The sequence below is a fragment of the Pinus tabuliformis genome, chromosome 9 (genome assembly GCF_031772625.1).
Source record: "Pinus tabuliformis cultivar Carrire ecotype Pingquan chromosome 9, CPIR1, whole genome shotgun sequence".
In the NCBI taxonomy this organism is placed as follows: Eukaryota; Viridiplantae; Streptophyta; class Pinopsida; order Pinales; family Pinaceae; genus Pinus; species Pinus tabuliformis.
This window is the reverse complement of record NC_142307.1, coordinates 497,806,423-497,824,778: the sequence shown is the minus strand read 5'-3', so window position 1 is coordinate 497,824,778 and position 18,356 is coordinate 497,806,423. Positions and strand designations below refer to the sequence as shown.

Below are 18,356 nucleotides of genomic sequence, written 5' to 3'. Positions count from 1 at the left end.
GCTCAGGGAGATGAGTTAGGAAACCATAGTAAGAATAGTAAGGCCCATCAGGAATCAAATGGAACCTGACCTTCGAAAAACACCAGATCAGAGGATCTCGATGTCTGATCTAAATACTCTTGCAGATGAGGAAATGAATTTTGTTATGAGAAGATTGTTCGATGAGGGTGATTCTTCCCCGAAAGGTAGTAGTCTGCAAGGTAGCAGCTTGGTTGGCTCTGTCCCTGTCGTTCCCCTTGTACCCTATCAAAACCTTGTAAGTTTCATTTCCAAGTTAGTTAAGACTCTGAAATTCCATGACATTCATAAGGTGTATTTGGTTGATAGTTCTGGTAGCAGTAGTCAATCACATTTTGCAAATTATTCGCAACTTGGTTTGGGAGGATTTATCTTAATTTCACCTGGAGATACTCCAATGGATGGAAATATAGCTGGATCATTTACTCGGTGTCTTGAGTTTTCAAGCCGAGATGAGGACGCAAAGCAACATTGTTACTTATGTGAAGCTATATGGAGATCTAGACAGACTCTAGATGACTCTAAAGTGAGTGATTTTTAGACCACATTGAGACATAGAGCTCTTCAGTGGTTTTTTAAATGGTCAACAATAGTTAAAATTCCAACTTTGGATACAGTTAGACAAAAACTCATAAAGGATTTTAAGCTGCCATAGTCTGAGTAGTAGAGCTTGGCTGAGTTGTGGGATATTAAGCAACGAGAAGGTGAGACTACATGGGAATGTATGCAACAATTCAAAGATGTTGTCGGGAAGCTGACTTATCCGATTCATCCAGACCATCAGAAGGAATGGTTTATCAAAACATTGTAGCCATTGACCAAGATCCCTCTAACGTAATAGAAAATTGATACTATATAGGATGCATTGCAACAAGCTGTGAAGATTGAAGTGATGGCAAGATATCCTAATGACTTTAGAGCAAGTGCTGCTTCTGGCAGTCCTGCTATAATTGGTTTGCAAGATCAAATTGTTGATTTAACTGAAAGGCATGTTGACCACTCCGTGTCAACGACCCCATAGCAGTACACCCCCTTTTTTGCAAAAGGGAAATCGCCTGATTGATGTGTCAGTGTCGTTCAACTATCACCATCAACTTGATCATCATGTTATAATGTAAACCCATTCTGCATGTATATGATGCAAATAATCTCAGCAGAACCGTGTCATGTATGTAATAACCTAGGTAAACCTACCTTTCTATTGACGATCTTCATTTTGGGAGGTTTTTTGTCTCACCGATCCATTCTTAGATGGTCGGCAGCGTTTTCCCCTCCAGTCTTACCCCAAAGTTGGAATGGATTTTGTCGCTAGGATTTTAGGCAAGCCCTAATGTTCTAGATCGAGTCTATGTAAAAGCAATTTGAGAATAATCCTAACTATTTGGTTAGATTATTTTATCACAGATTACTTGGTCTGTTGGATTATATTTGTGTCGCAAAAGTGGGTAATTTGTGACGGTCTATTACAAATGGGTTTTCCCCCTTATAATGTAAAAATATGAAAATCATGATGTAAAGTGTCTTGAGGGTTGGAAAAATAATTTATCCCCTCATAGGGTAATTAATTAAATTTTATGGTCAAAAACTAATTAAAAGCCTAAGCCTAAAATTTAATTATTTCTAGGTCTTAGGTAAATTTAAATTCTCCAAAGGCAAAATTCGTTGGTCCTAAAAATTAAATTTAAAAGGTCTCGGGACTAAGGTAAATTAATTATTTTGACAAATTTTAAACCTTTGATCCCTGGGGGTTAAGTCAAAGTCAAAATTTGGGGAAATTAACTCAAAAATTTAGTTTTTGAGTTAATGAAAATGCATTTAAGTGAAAAATTCGATTCTCTTCAAAAATAAAATATTTTTGCGAATGAGATTAAAAGAAATTTTGATCTTCATCAACGGTTGAGATTACTTTGACAAGGATCACTCGAACTAGTCATTGGAGGATTTATCTTTAAATAGGAGGTCATTTGTCAGTCGATCTATCCGATATTTGAGTCGTGTGCCTAACAAGAAGCTCTTGTGTAATCTTTTTTCTGTATAATAAAGAAAAACTTTGGGGTTAATTTCTGCTAGTGTTCTCTTCATGGGAATACTGTAAGATGTTTTATTTTCATGCATAATTTTTTCTAAAGCCATTGATGGTAGCTTCTGAAGAGTGATTTGAGCATAGGTATCTTGCTCAGTCGCAGGGGTTTGAATAATAATCTAAATTTTGAACGTAATAAAAGGTATCTCTATTTGTCTAAGTTTTATTATTATTTTCTCGCTCTATTTTTAATGGTTAGATCGAGTTTTGCAGGGAAATATTGATTTAGATCATGGGGCGTTCGGGGAAGTTTTCAGTTGGACCAGCCAACTCCCGATCCGTATTTTCGGAAGAGCCCAGCTAAATTAATCTCGGGCTTATCATAAGATTTTTTGTTTTATTGACGCATGAGGGTTTTGAGTTAGCATCTCCTTTAATTTTTTTTATTTTTTTTTTAATTTTTTTTTAGCATAATGATAGATCTGACTACTTAGAGCCTTTAGTTTGTAAATATTGTATTTTTCTGACGTGGGTTTTTTTCTAGGTTTTTAATTTCATCATTGTATATATCGTTTGGGTGTTTTCTTGTTGCCATGCAACTGCAGATCTAAAAGAGAATTTTTATAAGCCAGATCTAGGCCCTTGAGGGTAAGATCTAGCCTTATAATCATTTTGCAAGGGCATTATTCAATTTTTTTACAGTTCAAGGTTTTAAAATTTTAAATCTGCAAATTTTTTAGGACAAAGCTGAAACATAAGAATATATCATTTTAATCAAAATTAATGGGAAATTTTTAAGGTTTTTTGGCTACCATTTTCTGTTGCGATTCGTCACCTCTCTCTGCAATTTTTTTGACTTATTTTACGCTGCATTTTCCTTTGCTGCCTGCGTTTTTCTTTTTCTTTCTTCCTCAGGCAGCCTTCTTTTCTCTTGCTATGTTTTTCTTCCTTCATTTTTCAGTTTCTAACCACTAAGTTTTTTCGCAGTTTTTCCAAGCTCTTCCCTCTCATCCACAACTCCTCTCTACTGCGTTTTTCCCATTTTTTGCCGCTCCCTAAACCCTCTTATCGCTGCAAATACCTTGTCCTTCATCATCGCTGCCTTCGTATCCCTTCAAAACATTGCATAACCTTCCTCACATCCCTCATCCTCTTCTCTGCTCTTGGCCCATCAAAAATTTAATTCATTAAGTCTTTTTTTTACATTTCGTCACATTAAGAAATTTAATTGATCATTTACCACATTAAATTTAACACAATAAAAATTGCCTAAGGAATAATGAAATTGTTAATCTAAAGTTCCTTCTTGGTGTCTTTTTGTGTTAAAGGTAAAATTTAAAGGAGAATTTTGTGGTATTGACAATTTAATTTCTCTATAGTCAAACATGCTTAATAATCTTTTAAATCGTCTCTAAAGATTGAATATAGGAGAACGATAGACTTTTCTAGATTTGGGTCATTAAATAAAAATCATTTAAATTCTAGGATTGTGAATTTCTTAGCATTTGAATTTCATGGTTCTTCATGGTATTTAGATCTTTCGAAATTTAATTGCTATACTATTTTGCATGTTTCTTCTGAATAACTTGATTGTTTTTCTTCAAGTAGGTTCATGGTTAATTGAACATATAAGGCACTGGTCTAAAAATCATTTCTATCTTGTGGTTGTGTCTTATTCATTTCAGTTAATCAGAACTTATCTCATTTTCATTAAGCTATTCAACCTTAAGTCTCCTAGAGCCTGTGTTCCACAAGTTTCCTCCATCCATTTACCCTTAGGGATTACCTCCCTTGACTTGTCTAGGAGAGAGTCTAAACAGAGTGAGTAAGGATTAGAGTGAAAACCCTTACTTTGAGCGTTGTCGCGATGCCTAGACACTTTGTGCGACAACAAGGCCCAAGGACATGAACACTGCCAAACCCAATCAACCGCAAGTTTGGTGTGCAATTTGTCATACTAAGGGGCATCATGCTATCGAGTGCTTGAGGTTACGAGTTGTGGGACCTTCTAATGTACTGCTAGGACCCCCTCCTCATGCAGGTTCTTCTGGAGGAGTTGTGTAAGTCTCAACAAGTGTTCCTTTTCAAGGACATACCCAGTACTATGCATTTCCAAATCAACAAGGTATGTCTTCTGACGAGTATTGTGAAATTTGTCATACCTATGGCCATTCTCCTCGACTCTATCTTATATTACAAAAATATTCAATTGTGTTAGGATATTCCGACACATAGGAAATAATTAAGTATAACATGGTCTAGTGTATAGTTAGGTAAAGTGTGTTTCTTTAGTATGTACTTTTTGTAACTTACAATCTGACAGTCACTATATGTTCTAGACATGAAGTGATCTAACGGTTCATTCTCTCCTTGGTATTATCGATACTTGATCCATGGCTTAACACCCGATTGGTCCATGATCTCTATTTAAAGAGCATGGAGGGTCATTTGTCCGGTGACCGTTTATGAGAGAAGCTTATGTAAATTTACTTTCTTTTTATTAATAATATTGCCTGAAGTGGCCACGTTGGCTCAGGTCGTGCATTGTTTCCCTCTTTGAGGGTTTTAACCATGTCAAGAATACTGGTCTACTGATTTGTGATCTGTTTGTGAGCAGTGTCCTTTGGTGTTCAATCTAAGGAACTTACCCTGTAAATTTCTACAAAATGTCCCTAATAATATGTTTTGCGAGTTTTATGGGTTTTCCACTGACCATACAGACCAATGCAAAGCCTTGGACGCTCTGGCTGATCGACTAGATCGTACCTCTTTTTAGGTGAATGAGACCCCCCGCGGAAGAGGAGGAGAAGGATACAAAGAAAGGGCTAGGGGAAGAGGTTTTGTCTACTGTTATAACTGTGACTAGGAAGGCCATGTAGCTCGAGACTATCCATTACCAAGAAGACCTTAATGTTAATATTCCCGAGTTAATGCCCATGCAACAGGAGACTGCCCTGAGTTGATTGCCCATTGGGAGGAGTGCAACAGGCAAAGGGGGGCTAACTTGATCAATGGAGAACCAAGAAAGCCAAAAGCACTTCTGCAGCTTAATATTAATATCATTACCAGAGGAGGTAAGTGGATTGGAGCTGATAAAGACGTGCCTAAATAACCTGTTATAACAAAATCCGCACTCCCAAGAAAACCGTATGATCCCTACCAACAAAAGGAATATTATAAGGATGTTGTTGAGATTTTTAAATAGTGAATCTCTTCTTATAGTCCTAAAATCATAGATCAGGAGAAAAGACAAGCAAATAGTCCTCAGTTCTCTCAAGGAACAACGCAACCTTTCATGGAGTGGTTCAAATTGTTCTTGCATATTTTCAATGATAAGTAGTGGTCTGGTTAGTTGCAATGAGCAATTGTCTGGTCAATTGTGGAAGAAACTGAAAAGCGTTGTAAAAGATGAGGAGCTTGTTAGAGTCGGTCTTGTCGCCCTCCATCAGCGATCAAAGCTATTTGCATTTGCATAAATAGGTGTCTCATCAGTGTCAATTTTTGCATCCCATTAGGCATGCCATAACCCTGATGGAGGAGCTGGTGTCTTTGTCCCCCTCTTGGCATTGCTGGATCAGGTCATTTCAGTCCTTAGTCACTTTCAAGCTTGTCTTGTCTTGTCTTGAAGGTCAATGAGTGCCCAGCAAGCCAGAGGGAGGAATTGTAAACATGTTTCTTCGCAAATTTCAATCTTGTACAGTTAATGTTCACCTTGGATTTAAAAACTCTGTTTTTAAAGCCAAGGTCATTTTTTTAAATTTTTGTAAAAAGTGATGAAATTTCAAAAAACTTCCAGAGACAGCATGTAACCATGGCTCCCTTGCCAAGATCCCTCAGATGTTGTCCCTGCAAAAATTATCAAAGAAAAGCATCAAATCAACCAATTTCAGGATAAAAGGAAACCATGTGGGTTGTGACATGAAATTAATTCAAACAAGGCTATAAAAGCCCTAATCTCCCTCTATCAAGCCTCATTATGCATCCAAGTGATAGAGCAACTGATTGCAAGACTGTTTGAGTGAAATTTGTGAGCTTGACAGATGCGCGACCCGTCAGACCAGGCGCGTGACCCGTCAGGCACCCTCCGCCAGTGCAAAATTAAAACGGGCGCGACCCGTCAGAGGCGCGCGACCCGTCAGCACCCTCTTTGTAAAACCGCCTCCAAATTCACCAAGGAGCCCCAAATTGCCAAATTTTTCAAGGTAGGCCCTCCATCACGAAAAATTATTGCTTGCTACAGTTTAAGAAGATCATGATTGTATTTTTAAAGGTCTTCATTTGCAAGTAAAAGTCTCCATTGTGCTTTTGGGCTTAAAGTTGTCCAAATGTCAGTCCATATCATCATTCAGAGAGTTGTCATCATCATATTAGATTCCATTGGGTCATTTTACACCTTGTTCATGCTTCAGTTGTGCCCAGGCAAGGTCATTTCCCTCTCCTATGGTTTTGAAGCCAATTTCTCTTGGACGGTCAAATCATCGGCGAAACTTGTTTCCAGATGTTCATACACCTTCCCCTATCCTTAAAGTACCTTATCAAACACTTCCCATCCCTTAGATCCGCCAAATTCCTCATTTTTGCACAAACCCTAGTTTCTAGCTACAACCTGGCAATTTTCTAGGTTTGGCCTGTGTTTTGCCCTTTTGGACCCCTTCCCCTCACTCAATCTCTGAGATTCCACTTTCCCCTGCTTCCTAACATCCCTCCCCACTCCCAAAAATTTCCCCAAGAATTTAGAAGCCTCTTATCCCTTTCATTTCGCTCCATTTCGACAAAATTCCTTGTTTCACACATCGGGGCAAGTTTCACTCAAATGATGTTCCAGAGCAATAAAAGATGAATTTTGGAAAACTGAGAGAGGTTTTTGTCCATAACATGCCAAAGAAGAAAAATCTCATTCACTTTTTGCACAGGTGCCATGGTTTTAAAGAAATGTCAAAAATACCGGCGAGAACGAAGGTGCTCCAAGGACGGTTGGCCAAAGCACAAAAACGAAGGAAAACGCCCGATCCACTCCAAATTTTGGCCAAAGCCTCTTTGACTGAGCATGGTACTTTATTGGGGACTCTAAGCCCAAATTTCAAGAAATTTGGAGAAAATTTTGTCAATTGTGAATTTTTTGTGCAATTTACAGGTTTTGTCCCATTAACGGGTCTCACCCCGCGCGCGACCCTTCATCATGGCAACTCCTTTTGGCGAAAACTCAGCATTTCTAGATTTTTCATGCAAAGTTACATATTCCCATGGATGGACTTGAGATTTTGTGCAGTTTTGGTCCCCCAAAAGGTCAAAAAACTAGCAAAAAATGACTTTGTGGCCCTTTTTTGAGTTGCAGAAACCAGTCTTGGGAGAATTAAGTTTTGACAGGGCAAATGACCTCCAAATTCAAAAATTCCAGTTGGGTTGGAAAGTAGACTCACAGAACATTCGAACAAGCCCACTTTTGCTCAACTTGGCCACCTGCAAGTGCCTCAAACATCGCTCCAAAGGCGCGCGACCCGTAAGGCAGTTTTTGCCAGATTGCATTGTACAGCCCAAAAAACGCAGTTTTGACCCAATTTGACTTTTTGGGGTGGAAGATGATTATCTTTGATGTAATTATTGTAACTCTAAGACACTTTTACTCTTGTTTAACACTTCTAGAAGATTCATTCATGTAAAGGGTAAATATTTAATGAATGGATTGGTTTCCTAGCTTATAGAGGCAAGTTGTTTTGACTGCTTAGATTGTAGTGCTTAGTTTAGAAGTGGTTGAAACAACTCCTAGGATAGTGAGCTTGACCCATGGAGGCAGGGAAAGAAGTTAGATCATCTATATTATGTACTTTCTTGCTCATGTTCATGGTTGGACTCTTGAGGGAGAAGCTATCATTGTATTATTTCACTTGTATCTCTGCAATTTTTGGCTAAGGAAGACCAGGGTTTTGCAGTCCTTTTTGGGATTCTTGTGGTTTCATGTATTGATGGAGTGCTTCTTAATGTTCTTGTAAGTGTGTTATGTGATTCATCTCCTTTCTTTCCTTCTGCATATTAAACAAATGAAGTGTTAAAGTAAGAATTCATGCTTGCCATGCTCTGCTTTTAAATTTGTTTAATTTCTATGTTTTCTACTGTTTAAGGAGAATTCAAAGTATTATTTTCTCTCCTTAGCTCCTCACCGGTCTTTTCCATCCACTCACCTCAATCAAAGGCATCAATACGGTCTCCTACCTCGCCCCAAAGAACCCCCTGCAGAAACTGTGTCAAATCCCCGCACCCAAAATTGCAATTCCTCAATTTGCCACCAAAAACTCAAAAAAACCCCAAATTAACCTTTTTAATCAGTTTACTAGCCTAATATCAGTGTTACCTTGTTGGTCATCTCATCCCATTGAAGATCTGCCGAGATTGACCGGAGAGAGCCTTCTCCTGCCCCGTAGGGCTAGCTACGAGGCTAAATGGTTTGATGTAGCCTTGAGGTTTACCTTTCTCAGCCTGAGGTGAAATTTCAAGCGCTAACAGAGCTTTTAGAGCGTCCCATTTCCGTGAATTTACTAGAACGAAACAATAGACGAGTTCACCGCAACAAGCCCAAAAATGGAAGAGAATTCGGTACTAATGCTTAGATTGCGGGATACGAAATTAAAGATACTATGTTGGATCTAGGATTTGGTATGAAGAGTTTACCAAGGAAGACTTGGGAGGCGCTGGGAAGACCCAAGTCGGTGTTTTCTCTTATCTAGCTGTGAATGGTGAATAAATACTGCATTCTTTTTACTGGTTGTCTAGAAGACATAGAAGTCGACATTGTTGGAGTGAAGATCTATACTGATTTTGAAGTCAACGACATTATTGGGGATAAAGACCCATATCCAACATTATGAGGAGTTGATTGGGCTTTCGAGAATTATGCCATCATTGATTTAAAGTGAGAGACTATGACTTTTGAGGTAGATGGAGTTCGGGTATTTAGCGTTTGGATCCTTATCAAGGTCCTAGATTCACTGAGCTCATCAATGATGCAAAAGAAACTAATGCTTTGGCTCAACTTTACCAACTAATTGCAGGGAAGAGGGAGGATTATATCAATCCTACAACAGATGGCTCTTTCAGTTGGAGTAGTGTTCAACAACTTGAAGTTGGTGCAAAGGTTGCGTTGGAAGAGTGGCAGCGAGGGATCACGAGTATATTCTAAACGATGCACAACCATCTGATGTACTCGATGGATGGTACAAAGGTAAGGTACTACCCTACTTTTAACGGTATTAGTCCGGTAGCTTATTTTATCAAAGAAGTTGAACTGAATATTGAAGAAAGTCAAAACCTTCCTCTAATGGATGATGCCTTACAAGCTACTCTTGCCTGGTGGTGGGGAGCTCACCGACACCAGTTCCAAATTTGGGATTTAATTAAATCCACAATGCTATGTCAATTCACTGTATCTAAGCAGGGAATGAAAGCAATTCCTATTTTTCAAGGTCATACTGGTCCACAGAAGCATGTTCAAACCTATAGTGCTATTTGGAAGAAGGTTGTATTTCTTACTAAGCTATGGGTACATCAATTCATCAATACTTTGGGCGCTCTCCCTCAAGAATGGTTCCTAAAGGAAGAAATGGAGAGGCAAACAACAAAATGGGATGTATTAGTGTCTCGATTTTGTAGCGATTTCAACTTTTCAGACAAAGATGCACGGATTGTTGAAGCCCTAAAGGAAGTCAAGTGGGTCTTGTTCCCTACTAGGAAGCTGCTTGGTGAATCTTTTAGCTCGTTAAGTCGTGGAATTATACCTGAATCAGGATTTCAAGAAGCACCGAGGTAAGGTACTACCCAAATTTTTAATGATATTAGTCTTGTAATTGATTTTATTGATGAAGTTGAATTGAATATTGAAGAAAGTCCAAGGCTTCCTCTAATGGATGTTGCCTTACAAGCTACTCCTGCCTAGTGGTGCGGAGCTCACCGCAACTAGTTCCAAACCTTGGACTTAGTTAAATCCACTATGCTATGTCGATTCACTGTATTTGAGCGGGGAATGAATGAAATTCCTATTTTTCAAGGTCATACTAGTCTGCAGAAGCATGTTCAAACCTATAGTTTTGTTTGGAAGAAGGCTGGATTTCCTACTGAGATATGGGTACATCAATTCATCCATACTTTGGGCGCACTCCCTCAAGCATGGTTCCTGAAGGAAGATATGAAGAGGTAGACAACAGACTGGGATGTATTAGTGTCTTGATTTTATAGTGATTTCAACTTTTTGAATGAAGATGCACGGACTGCTGAGGGCAATAAAGTAGGTTTTTTTCCCTATTGGGAAGCCGCTTGCTGAATATTTTAGCTCTTTAAGTCATGGAATTGTACCTAAATCAGGATTTCAAGAAGCAATTGCTTGCAGAAAAATAAATAGGGTACTTGAGGATGATGATTTAGAAGAGTTAAGGTACTTATCCTTTAAAGAATTTGAAGGGGAAAGAAGCGTTAAGGATGATCCTATGAAGGATGCCCCACATCTAAAGCCTTTGAAGTTGCCCAAGCATAACATTGGTTTTGAAGATAAACCCAAACTAGCATCTATTGGTGATTATTGGGATGAAAATACCACCAAGGAGATTTTTTATTTGCTTAAGGAATATGAGGATCTGTTCCCTGCATCAGTTTCGGAGCTAAAGGGTATCAAAGGAGATTTGGGAGAGATGAAGATTATTCTAAAACTTGATGCCAGACCAATAAAGCATCATCTCTATTGTTTGCACCCAAGAGTGAAAGAAAAGGTTAAGAAGGAGATTGACAAGATGTTAGCTGCGGGACTTATTTTTCCTGTTGATGATGTGAATGGATTAGCCCCATAGTTATTTGGAATAAGAAAGATTTAGATGATATAAGAGTCTTTGTGGACTACCACAACCTCAACAATTCCTTTATTCAAGATCCATTTCCCATTCCCTTCAACGATGAAGTGTTAGATAATGTTGTGGGACATGAAGCTTACTCCCTCATAGATGGGTTCTCATCATATCATCAAGTTAGGATTGCGGAAGAAGAGAAGAAGAAAACTACTTTCACCATTGAATGGGGGTCGTATGCCTATCTTGTGATGCCATTTGGTCTTAAAAATGCACCCACATTACTTTCTAGAATTATTATTGCAACCTTCCGCGAGTAGATACATAAGTTCCTTAAGGTCTATATGGATGATTGGACAATTTACAGTCTCTTGAAAAAACACTCAAGTCTCTTGAGAGTAATGTTTGACCGATGTGATAGCTACATATCACCCTAAATTTGAAGAAATATATTTTTGCCGTGCCTTTTGGAACCCTACTGGAACATATCGTATGTAAGGATGGTGTATCAGTGGATCTTTCCAAAGTCGCGATAATTCTCAATATGCATATCAAGCAGTTGAGATCTACATTGGAGCGTATGAGTTATTATTGCAGATTCATCCACAATTATGCAATAATCACTGCACCACCAGAGAAGGTGCTAAAGAAGACTGAGCCCTTCATATAGACCTTTAAGTGTGATGTTGCCTTTGATACTCTGAAGGAAAAGTAAGCAAGTGCTCTGATTTTGGTCTATCATGATTGGAACAAGGAATTCCATCTGCACATTGACGTGTCTGGTATTTCTCTCGGTGCCATCCTTGTGCAACTTGGAGAAGGCAATCTAGACCATCCTATATACTTTACCAGTCTGAAACTCTCTACTGCTGAGCGCAATTGCACCACAATTGATCGTGAGGCTTTAGCAATGGTCTATGCTCTTCAAAAGTTTCACCATTATCTGTTGGGAGGTCATTTTAAATTCTTCATAGATCATTCAACCCTCAAATACTTAGTCAATAAGCCCATGCTGGAAGGGAGGATTTGTCGATGATTGCTGCAATTCAGGTGTTTTCTTTTGAAGTTATTGTAAGACCTGGACAAACCAATGTAGGGCTAGATCATTTTTTTCATTTGGAGTCAGGCGAATATGGAGGGTCTGTTGATGATTAGCTTCCTCATGCAGACTTGTTCAAAGTTGAGGTTCTTCTAGACTATCTTGAAGATATTGCACTTTTCCTAACTACTGGAAGAGAATCAAGCATGACCGCAAGAAGACAAAGGTAAAACACCAGATACAATAGAAGGTAAAACACCTGAATCTGCTCATTACATTGTTGTCCATTGCAATATTGGAGTAAATGAAGATTTGTTTCATACTTCATTTGCTTCTTGGAAAGATCAATGGCTACTTGATACAAGGGCAACCTGCCATATGCATTTTTGGAACGAGTTATTTGAAGACCTTGGTGACTGTAGATGGAGCAGTGTACTTTGCAGACAAGTCAAGTCTCAAGCTGTCTGGAGTTGGCACCATCATGCTTAAAGTGCTTGGACTTCTTGATTTTGTCTGCCTAATGTACTCTACCTTCCAGAACTGTGGAGAAACCTGTTGTCCCTTGTTCACATTCACCAACAAGGAAACTCCATTCGTATGTTTGATGGCAAAGTAGAGATAAGGAAAGCATCTGACAAAACAATTGTCATGACTGGAATACAGGAGGAAACACTACTGAAGTTGCAAGGAACATCTGCTTGTGCGCAAAACTTTTCATGCCTTTCTTAGTGTAATGAAGGTACATTGCCATCTAGTCTTCTATGGCATGCAAGATTTGGACATCTTAATTATGATAGTCTTTGTTTGTTGAAAAAGAATGGTGTTTCTGGTTTGCCAACTATTCCTAAGGAAACTAAAGCAATGTAATGCTTGTATCCTACAAAATCATAGCAAACAACCATTTCATGATTCTACTTTCAGAACATGTAGAAAACTTGCACTGATTCATTTTGATTTGTGTGGCCCTATTCTTGTTCCTTCTGCAAATGGCAATAGATATATGATGACTTTTATTGATGATTACACCATGATGTGTTGGGTATATTTGTTGAAACATAAATTAGAAGCTTTTGAAAGTTTAAGAAATTTTCATGCATGGATTGAAAATGATGCAAAATCACATATTGGCTCCCTTCATACTAATAATGGAAAATAATATGCTTCTAATTAATTTGAAAACTATCTCTTCCAACATGGGATTCAAAATCAAACTATTGTTCCATACAATCCTTAACAAAATGGTGTAGCTGAAAGAATGAATAGGACTATTTTGAATATGGTTCGCTGCAAGGTCGATTCCTATTCTAATTGTTCAAAAATGTAAAGTTGATATTTTAGGTTGATGTAGTTCTCTATGCAGTATATGTCAAAAATAGATGTCCATCTTATGTTCAAAAATGTAAAGTTGATGTTTTGGGATGATGCAGTTCTATGTGCAATATATGTCAAAAATAGATGTCCATTTCATGCTCTCAAAGAAAAGATTAATTATGAAATGTTGTAAGGCATCTTAGGATCTTTGGTTCCACTTGCTATGTCTTGATTCCCAAGGAACAAAGAAGCAAGCTTGATGCAAGGAGTTGAAAATGCATTTTCTTAGGGTATTTAGATACCACCAAAGCATATCATTACGATGAGGTAAATAAGAAGTTTTTATTGTCTAGAGATGTGATTTTCCTTGAATCTTCCAAGATCGACAACATTGTTGAACACTAGCTTGATCTTTTGGATAGATTCCATCATGCAAAAACTTATTATGAATTTGATAATGAGATTCAACATATTGAAGGGGGGGGGAGGTCCCTATTTTGGATCAATTTATGGAATCTCCTTCTGAAACATTGTCTCCCCCTCATGAAGTTTTGTCCATTCCTTCAAATTAGGAAGATCCCTTGAGTGATGTGATTGAGAGGATTTGAAGGCTAAATCTTGGTGCAACCCCATCTCAATCAATAGAGCAACCTGGACCATCTCAAATAGGTCCCCTAAAATGGCTCACTAAAACACTTAAACTGTTCATCCTGATGAGGTTGGAAAGACATGAACCATAATTTCCACTAGACAAGATGGAGGTGATGTAGATAATCAAATTCAGTTGATGATATGGATGATTCATATGGTTGTGAATTGAATTTGTTTACTAATTTTGAACCAATTTCCTTTAAAGAAGTTGCTCATCATGATGAATGGAAAGAAACACATAGAAGCAGTATGATGCTCTCACAAAGAATGGGAAATTGAAGTTGGTGGACCCTCCATTTGGAACCAAACCAGTTGGATGCAAGTGGGTCTACAAGAACTAGTACAATAAGATGGGTCACTTGACAAGCACAAAGCAAGGCTCGTGGAAAAAGGATTTGCACAGGAAGGTGGTGTCAATTATGAAGAGACCTGCACCCGTATCAAAATGGACCACCATTTGAACTGTCTTTGTCTTGGCAGCTCAAAATGGATGGAAAGTTCATTAGCTGGATGTGAAGACTACTTTCTTGAATGGAGGCTTGAACGAAAATGTCATGTCTCAACCAAAAGGTTTTATTTTGAAGGGATAAGAACATCAAGTATGCAAACTCATCAAATCCTTATATGGCCTAAAACAAGCACTGTGAGCTTGGTATGAAAAGTTGATTGAGCATCTTTTGAAATTGAACGTCAAACACTTTAATCTTGATGATTTAACTTTGTTTTTCAAGAAAATTGGCAAAACTGCTATTTATCTTGTGGTATATGTTGATGATTTGTTGATGACAAGGAACAATGAATACTATATTGCATCCATAAAAAATGAGTTGGAGAAAGCATTCGAGATAATAGATTTGGGACACCTTCACTTCTACTTGGGCATTGAAGTGACTCAACATCCAAGGTATATAATCCTTTCTCAAAATAACTACATTAGAGATTTGTTGAACAAGTTTGGCATGGCTCAATGCAATCCGTTGTCCACTCCAATGGAACAAAATATGAAGCTCATATCTAAAGAAGGGAATGAATTTGAGGATGCAACTAAGTATAGACAACTTGTGGGTCTTATCTACCTCACCACTATTAGACCAGATATTTCATTTGTTGTTGGGATCCTTTCCATGCTTATGAAAAATGATTCTAAAGAGCTTGAAAGGAACTCAAGGCTTTGGACTCAAATATTCATAGGTGGGATGACTTCAACTTGATTGGATATTTCGATTCATATTTTGACGGAGATAATGAAAATGGAGTGTCTACTTCAGGATATCTTATGAGTCTTGGATCAGTCACTGTCTCCTGGAGGTTACACAAACAATCATTTCCAACAGATTCTACAACAAAGGCAGAATATGTCGCAGTTGCAGAAGCAACCAAGGAGGTTGTGCAACTCAAGAAAATTCTTGAAGACTTGCAAGAGGAACCAGTGAACTCTACCCCCCTTCTAATCCACAATACTTCTGCAATTAAGTGGGCCAAGGATCCCAAATTCCATCAAAATGTATCAACACAAAGTATCATATGATTTGATATCATGTATAGGCCAAGACTATTCATCCACGACATTGTTCCACAAATGTGAAAATTGTAAACATTTTCATCAAAGCACCTGGAAGAGAAAATTTTGAAAGATTTAGAATGATGCTTGGACTCACTAACACCCCTTTAGATTAAGGGGGGGAATCTTAGACACTTTATCCTCTGGGATTGGATGAATAAATTGTAAATATCTAAACAAAAGGAAATATGAACAATAAGAATAGAAATCGACCTTGGAATATGAATCCCAAAGGTCGCTCTTTGATATTATATAATTTTGTTCTCATTAATGCAATGACATCCAAGTTCGGGAGTTATTCCTTGGCCTGACAAATGTGATAATTGTAGAAGGGAAAATTATAACGATAAATATTGCGGATATTATAACCGAGTTTGGTTTTGGCAATATTATCACGATAATTCCGAGCATAGAAGTACACGGCCAAATTAGTAGCCAAAGGGTTCTGTAGGAAAGAGGAAGTTGACTATGATAAAACTTTTGCTCTAGTTGCAAGATTTACTTTTGTCGAGGTCATCATATTTTTGAAATCATGTTTTGGTTGGCCTTTATTCCATTGGGTGTGAGCAATTCTTTCCTAAATGGTGTGATTGAATACGAAGTATACATTAATTAGTGAAGGGGTTTTGAGGTGCATGGGCAATATATTCATGTATGTAGATTGAAGAAGGCCCTTTATGGGTTGAAGCAAGCATTATGTGCATGGTATTCAAGGATTGATAAATACTTAGAATTTGGGTTTCTCATGATTTTCGCAAATCCTCTCCTTATTATTTATATGATAAATTTGTTCTCGTTGTCTTGGTTTTGTATGTAGATGGCTTGATTCTTATAGTTAGTTCTAAGAAACTTATTGTGTGGTGCAAGAAGTTGGACAACAAATTTGATATGAAATAAATTGGCCTAATGCATTATATTTTGGGTCTAGAAGTTGGGCAAGGTGTGGGTGAAGTCTTCCTTGGGCAAGGGAGGTACACAATGGAGATCCCAAATAACTTTCAAATACTTGATTGCAAACCCTTGGCCACTCCTTTGGCTCCACTTCTGAAACTATTTGCTGATTTATATTCTAATTTGGTTACTCCTTTGTTTAGGCAGATCATTGGTTCCCTGATGTATCTTGTGAATATTATGCTGGATATAAGTTTTATAGTTGATACTTTGAGCCAGCTCATGGTTCAACCTTGAAGATTCATTGGATAGTTGCCAAATATGTGCTCGGATACTTGAAAGTATAGTTAATTATTGGCATGAGGTATGTGGGAGATGGTGAGTTACCATTGCATAGTTTCTTTTATTCTAATTGAGAAGGAGATGCAAGTTCGAGGAAGAGCACTTTTGGTTTTTCTTTTAGCTTGGGCACATGTATGATTTTATGGTTCAACAAAAAGAAGGCAGTAGTTGCACTCAGTTCAATAGAACTAGAATATGTGGTGACCTCATTTGCTTGTTGTAAAGCCATATGGCTTCGTAAGTTGATAGTAGAGTTGACCGATCAGATGTTGGAGTTCTCTGTTTTAAACTGTGACAATCGGAGTTGCATCAAGTTCTTTGAGAATCCATTCTTTCATCATCATCCAAGCACATTGATATTTGGTACCATTTTTGGAGAAATAGAGTTGAGAAGGGAGCAAGTGATCTTGATTATGTTCAGCCAAATTTGCAATTAGCAGGGATTCTGATGAAGCCCTTAGCTAAGGGGAAGTTTGAGATGTTGAGGGAGAAACTTGGTTTGGTGGAGAACAACTTCCTTGCAAAGAGGGAGTGTTAGTTTTTACTTGTTGCTCCGATGTGTTCTCCCTCAATAGTGGCTTGATTAGCAGATCATTCCAACAATAGATTTCTGTGCAGAATTATGTGTTGGTGGGGGAGTGTGCATTAGAGAGTCTAATGAGGGCATGCTAGTTTAGCAGGCTTCCAAGGGTGTGTGAAGCACACACATGCTTGGATGCATGGTCTCTTTTGAGAAGGTACAATCACCAATGCAGATAGGGCTCATTGCATGGGGGAGGTTCTATTCTAGGAGGACTCAAATCATAAGATTAGGTAGGTATGCATGAGAGAGATTCTCATCCATGCTTGCATGCACTTCCTGTTCGAGAGTGGGCGTATTAATATAGGTGGTTTAACTAATGCATGAGCATGCATTAGGGTTAGTTTTTTCTCTTCAAGTTTAGTGCACCACTGGTTGCCTAGGTTTATTGTAACATGTCTTCACTTGTTCTATAAAAGAGATAGGGCACTTCACTAGGGGGTTAGATAGTTGAAGTTTTGAGCTAGTCTTTAATCGAGATAAGGTAGTTGCACATGTAATATTTTCAGTGTAATAGAAAGTTATTTAATTCCTTGCTGCAATTTTAGATTGCTGTTTTGACTTTCAGATTCCTGTATTTGTAGATCTAGCACCCTATTACGCACTGTTTTGATTGGGCTTTAATCACTTTCAGATTATGCAGCGTAGTGATTTTAGGTCCTGAAAATTTAACATTTTGAATTTTTAAAACCTGTTGCCCCATTGATGGAATTCTCATGGGACCACGAAGAACACTGAGCACTATCTCTAATTGCCAGTGTTCTCTTTATGTCTCTAAAAAAAAATTCTTTTTCAAAATACGGGCTTCACGAATACTTTTCTCTTGGTGAGCATTAGGTAAACTACAAACTATATTCAGTTTCCTCAAGGATAAGGTTTGGTAGCTAAGATATCCAAACCTTCTTGATGATTTAGTACATTATTGATTTAATGTCTCAACTTGCTAACACTATAAAGATGTACTCAAATATTTACGTATCTCCGAAAGGTTTAATCGAATTTTGTAACAGTGATACCATATGTATCGAAGATTCATCTCAGCAATTGCTTATTTTCAACTTCATTGAATATGCTGCAATTTATTGAATTACGCGTTCTTTCATATGAATATTGGA

At 37.9% G+C, this 18,356-nt stretch overlaps 1 protein-coding gene and 1 long non-coding RNA gene across 6 annotated transcripts in view; both read left to right on the top strand.

The window, feature by feature from the left end:
* LOC149149391 (uncharacterized) overlaps window positions 1-18,356 on the top strand; it is a 210,659-nt gene that overhangs the window by 189,213 nt on the left and 3,090 nt on the right. The window lies entirely within an intron of this gene.
* The window catches only part of LOC149149392 (uncharacterized), a 97,387-nt gene that overhangs the window by 77,760 nt on the left and 1,271 nt on the right, over window positions 1-18,356 (top strand). The window lies entirely within an intron of this gene.